Source organism: Vitis riparia, chromosome 7, assembly GCF_004353265.1.
Source record: "Vitis riparia cultivar Riparia Gloire de Montpellier isolate 1030 chromosome 7, EGFV_Vit.rip_1.0, whole genome shotgun sequence".
Classification (NCBI taxonomy): Eukaryota; Viridiplantae; Streptophyta; class Magnoliopsida; order Vitales; family Vitaceae; genus Vitis; species Vitis riparia.
Window position 1 is genome coordinate 12624751 of NC_048437.1, and position 6575 is coordinate 12631325.

Consider the following 6575-nt stretch of genomic DNA (forward strand, 5'->3'; position numbering starts at 1 on the left):
AGTCCTTACTAGTTGCCTTGGTATTTCTTTGCTCTTCCATGTTACATGTAAAGGAGGTTGTATACGTCAAGGAGTCTACATTAAACCTCTAAAGTATCTATATAAAACTACTTTTAAGTTAAAAACTAAACCACTTTTAAGTTAAATATCATTGATAAATAGTGTTAGTATATTCAATAAATATAAATTACCAAATTTTTTTATTCTCTAATATTTTTTTATTCACTTTTAAGTTAAATATCGTTGATGCATGCATTGTATCTCGCGGACCTATCATGTTATTAATATGCCTCATGTGTCAAACTATTTGGTGCTAAGCCTAATCCAGAATGATGTCACTCTTTTAAATTTGATTGGCATAGTTAAGTTAGAAGAAAATGTCCGAAAGAGTTATTGTGACTGTTAGAATTATGTAATGAATGTAAGAATTATTTTCTATTAATTTTAAGAGTTCTTGTGACTGGTTTTCCCTACTTTCTTTACTAACAACTGTTCTTAATATGGAAATTTATCTCATTATTTCTGTTATTCAAACCTTAAGGAAACAATTATTTTGATTGTTATGATGGATTTCATTCTGTCATCACATTTTATCGACAGGCATGACTTCTTTTATTTATGAGATGGCAGATTATGAATTCTGAGAAATTCATTTGGTAAGAAGAAAGATATTTACAAGTAAACTAAAAGAGGAAAGATGCTAAGAAGATTAAAATTCAATCCACATATATTCTTTAAAATAATGAACATGAAGAGTGCTGAGTTTGATGGCGTTATCAACAAAACCAATCAAGATATATTAGAAAAAAAGGTTGTGTTTTGCATCATTAAAATGTGGTAATTGAACCCAAAGAACAATTGAATCTTCAAAATCCTTGCAATCAGAAGCCATATGACATACCTAAATGAAAACAAAATGAAGTTTTTCAACCGGTCGACCGATTCTATTATACCGGTTGGCTAATTATATCAACCGGTAGCCACTGACCCTTTTAGTTGCTGCATTGTCAAATGGCCAGTGGCTACCGGTTGAGATAAGTAGCCAACCGGTAGAGGATAACTGGTCGACCGGTTCAAGGCTACACATCCATCCTTTTCAGTTTTGAAAGCAATGTATGCCCTAAGCTAATAACAGTTATTTGGTTTATATCTTTCTTACCTTTTGTTCCAATTGGAAGTGTTTTGAGATTAACACGGTTTTATCTTATATTTCTAATTTTGCATGAGGCAAGCCTAGCTATTCCACAATTCTCACCTGTTCTTCTCCCAATGGCCCAAAGTATTGGACAACTTCTATCGCAAATTGCATCATCACCTATAGTTCGCATTGGGGTGCAAATCTAGGTCTCTGCATCTTTTTGAGATGGCTGAAGTTCCATGTTTAAAATTATGGGTGGTATACAGGTTTATGGCTATTTAAAGAAGCAAAAGATAGGGGTTCTCATGGAAAGGTTGGTAGCTTTTCTAATTGACTGCCTGTTGTTAAAATATGAACATCACATTGAACATGCTTTATCTTCAACAGTGAGATGATCATCCTGCAATAATGGCTGTGGGTGTGGTTGATGGGACTTCATAGGCCATTTTTCAGACACTTATGTCTCTTGGTCCCTCAAGATCAGAGTCAGTATGTTGAGCATTCTTCTTATCTCATGTTGATGATTTTTTTTTAATTAATTAATTTATTTATTAGATTATAGTGGCCATGGTGTTAGTGTTAACTGCATTTGTTCCTTCTCAGATATTTCTTCTATCTGCTAGCAGTTAAACATTTATATTGTTAAAGTTGTTGTAATGGCAATATTGCCATTACCTTGTCCAATTGGGAACCCATAGCTGTGCAGAAATGCGATTTTAGGATCAACATAACCTGGAAAATTTAAACAGAAGGAGTAACATAAACAGAAACATTAGAATTTTCATGGTTAGTCACATTAGTAACTGCATCCATGAAAGAATACAGAGAACTCTCACCATAAGAGTATTCTCAACTCAACTCGACCCAAATCAACTCAGCTGATCCAAGCTTTGTGTCGACTACTTCTGGTCTAAGGAGTACAAATTATAAAGTACAAAAACCATACTTGCTAAAACCAAGATTGTGACTCAAATGAAATCCCAAACTAACTGGATATATGCTATAGCTTGAGAAAGTTAGTCATGTATTTTGAATAAACGTACATACTTAGTGATATGCAAGTTAACTATCTGCTCTCTCTTTCTCTCTCAGTTGTACACGTAGCATTTATTGATCTTTTTCAAAAGATGTTACAATTTAGCATACATTGTTGGCTCTGAAACATGCTAGTTTAACTATGTGCTTCTCCTTTATTCATTTTTATGAATTTTGTGTGTATTAAAATAAAAACCTCTACTTTTTGCATTTGCAGCATTACGAGAGTTGTTTAGAGCAAAGCAAGGGAAATACCCTTCCTCTTATTTCTCATCAAGAGAGTTGACAAGCAATGTTAGGTTGCCTCAAAGTGAGCAGGATGTCAAAACTGAAGCTGAAACACTCGCATAGGAGAAGACCGAGGAGGATATAGAAGATAGAGAAGTGGATAAAACACCTTCAGAACATGCAAGCCTTGTCATTCTGCTTTTAGGTCTTTAGAATTGACTTCAAATTTGGCGTAATATAATGAGGACTGTAAGCTTAATTTCTCAGGGGTCCTGGATAGTTAAGCAGAGCGTGGGCATTGCTAATGAGTCAAGCGCTTGAAATTAATTATTTCCATGGGAAGAACTACTTGGAGGTAAAGTACAGAAGTAATCATATTTATAGTTCAGGAGGGTGGGCATTGCTAGTGGATTTGTCTCCAAATCTGTTGGGAATCCACTCAATGGTGCTTTTACAGCGATTTCTGTCACTAATAAGTAAGTAGGCAACCGGTAGAAGATAACCGGTCGACCGGTTTACCTAGGAGTGAAATTTCATAGTCCCACTCTCTGTAGGGTGCAGGCATTAGTCACCAATCTAATAACTCCAACTAGACTATGCATTACACAAGAAAATCAATAAAGCGATGTTAAAATTAGAGTTGCACTAGTAGCTACTTTATGTGGTGGTGCATATGCATAAATTACAATAGTAAAGGTGATCTAAAGGATATCACAACATGCACGCACAACCTAAATATTATTCAGCTTGATGCCGATATAAGGATAAAGAACAATTTCTATGAAATTTCAACACATATCCTTGTTCTGGATAGAAAAAGTTGATACATCCTAGACAGGGAAAAAGTTGATACATGCTAGACAGGTCAACACATATGTCTCCTGTTCTATTCACATCACCATCCAGTTTCAGCTCCACCATCTAGTCATCCATCCTGTCTTTCTTATCCCCTACCGTAACAAGGAAACATGATGCCTAAACATCAACACATCCAGTAATTAATTTTTTTTATATATATAAGTAAGAAATTGTATTAAAAAGGCGCGAAAAGAGAGCAAGAGTATCAGCACATCCGTTAATATAATCCATTGACTCTATAACTTTTTTTTTTTTTTTTATAGGTAAAATTGAGATACTATTGACTTTTAAAAAGGCTTCCAATACCCATCAGGGATTGGTCAAGTATCTTAATCTCCTTCCAGAGACAAGATCCAAGGTTTAGTAGTCATCTTCTTACCAAAACACCCGAAAAGCTACCAAGCTTCAATATGAAAACTTCATAAAATCCAAATAGAAATTCAAAATGCAATTCTCCACAGTCAAATTAAACCCCCAACCTTGGACAAAATGTAAATTATCTATTGACACTTGGAATATGGAAGGGTTAACCAATGAAGTGTATAAAACTTTAATCATGAAAGGTTATTCGTCAAAACCAAAACATGATATAGATCATAAGCTAGCCATTCAGTGAACTTTGCACTGCAAATGCTGCCATATCCCATCTTATAAATATGCTTTTGTCTAAAAAATCAAACTAGCCAGCTAGAATTTACATCTTCCATGGGTAGAGGTTCACAAGAAATTCATTATGCAGTGAAGTAGTAGTATTCCTGCACCATAAAAATCTAACTCAACATAGTTTGTGGAGAAAAACATTTGTTTCCACTAGTAGACAACAACTAAAGAGGGAAGGACAAGAAATGATTTGTGCAAGATAGGAACTTTATGAAAAGTGTGACTAGGCCAGTATGACATTTTAGGCTATCGAAGATTCTTAAGAACTACTTACTTTCAGATTCTTGTTTAGATATATATGAAACCATGGCATTTTAATGAATCCAATTGATCCACCATGGTGTGTTGGATATAAAATTGTACAAAACCAGTTACATATCCACATTTTCTTTATTTGCTTATGCTTCATAGATTGGTCCTTTGATGAATTTCGGAGTTAATATTTGAGATTCTTAAACATTAAACCAATTACTTACTTAACCATGGTTTGTTATCATCAAAACCCGATTAGGAGAATCCTTGGGCTAACAATCTCCCCCTTTTTGATGATGACAAACCTTGGTTATCTAGGAGAGAAAGAAATATCCCCCTCAAACCAATCATGGATCAATCAAATGATAAGCAATGTAAAAGGTGAAGAATCAATTGATAAAAATATCATATCATATATATATGGAAATCTCACATGTACAATAAGATAGATATGACATTGATAACAATGACATGCATGAGAGACTCCTAGATCCTATAGATCCTATATCCAATAAATATCTCCCCCTTTGGCAACATAAAAAAGAAACGAAGGGGGATCCCAAACACACTCAAGATTGAGGAGGTGGAGGTGGTGGTGGAAACACATAACGTAGGTAAGCCATCATCTCCTCGTGCTGACTCTCTTGGCGGCTCTCAAGCCGCTCAATCCTCTCTACGAGATGCTCAAACTAAGAGGTGAAGCCGGCCTCACACTGATCGATGTGATCCTCCATGGAAGAAAAACGAGTATCATGCACTACGGCTAACTCCTCCATACGTGTCCCGATAGAGCTGATCTGTGCTGACAAATCCATCCAAGGTGGATAATCAGGAGCATGAGGAGCCTGAGATGGTAGCTCGGTAAATGATGGCTGAGATGAAGGCCTGCTGTGAAGGACGGCTCAGTCATCATAGGCTCGGAGAAGGTAGCCTCAAAATGAATGCCCTCTGACTGATGTGGAGGTGGAATGTCAACCTCGGGCCCTCTCTGCTGAAAGTCCCTCTGAGGGTCCAACCCATCCTCCATCTCTCTAATCTCGGCCTCCTCCTCTACTCCAGGGTGTATCTGATCATGTCCCTGACCCTGTCGCTCGCTTTCCTAACCCAAGAGCCATCGGGTGCCTTCTCGAACTTCATGCGGCCCAGAGACTGCTCATCATACGTGTCATAAGTGGTGGGGGCCTCAACATCTGTCTCTCTACTCAAGTCGATCCCGGCATCCTTGAAAGCACGGGTAAGGAAGCGGCCGTAGGGGAGTACACGCGTCGAGCTCTTAACACAGGAGATCATGTGCATCATCATAAGGTAGCCAACATGAATCCGTCTCCCGATGAGGATCGAGTCAACAATGAAAGCCTCGAGGTAGGAGACCTCGTCTCGATGTCCTCCACGTGGCAAGAGAATCAAAGAAATCATATGGTGAAGGACTCGGCTAGTCACTGTCAAGCTCTGAGCCGATGGTTTGCCCATCCCCTGAGGTTCGGCATGTCCACACAACCTCTGAACAGCCTCTATAGCATCAAATCCCGGCACAGTGGGCCACGCCTTGGCCTCATAAACACGGAGTCCACCAGAAGGGATGTCGAGAATGCGGCAGATGCTCTCGGGACTCAAACGGATCTCAACGCCTCTCACAGTGGACAATAGGGGTCCTCCAACCCCGTAGGTCGCCCGAGAATAGAAAGCCCGCACCAGAGTCGGGAAACGGGCTCAGAGATCGTCACTACGGGGAGCCATCCCATCTGTCCGAACAACCCTCAAAGCCAAAGTGCCGAAGTTGGGAGAAATTGACATTTCTCCCTGGGATGACTTTCCTCTTAGCAAATTTTGCTTGTAGCGCTGATGGTCCTCATTCGAACTGAAGAGTGACGTGTCAAACCTCGCCTTTCGGCGAGCCTCCGTCTGCTCGGGCTGAGATGCCTCAACAGGGCACTTGCTCTGAGCCCTGGAAGTGCTCGTCTCTCTCCGTGGTGCCATCAATGTAGTGAAAGAGGTGAAGAAGGAGTCCAAACAGGGAATGAAAGCAAAGAGAAGATGCAACCACAAACCCGAAACCCTATACGCCTGGAGATGAAGCTGAACAGCCCTCACACGCGTGGTGAAGAGAGGAGACGCCCTGAAGAGGTGAAACCCTGGGTTTAAAACCAAAACCCTTGCCCAAATCCGTCCCAAAATGAAGTCCTCAGCCTGCAAACGGTGCGAAATCTGGCCAAAAACTCTTCGGGAAGCAAGGATATGAAGGGGCGGGAAGCTCTGGAGGCGAAAATGGGAGAAACGAAGCGCGCGGGGGACGTTTTAAAATATCAGTCCCGACGAACCGGTCGACCGGGTACACAATCGGTCGACCGGATGGTCATCGCTATTATTTTGTACAAAATGGGGAAAAAAATTATAAATTGATATT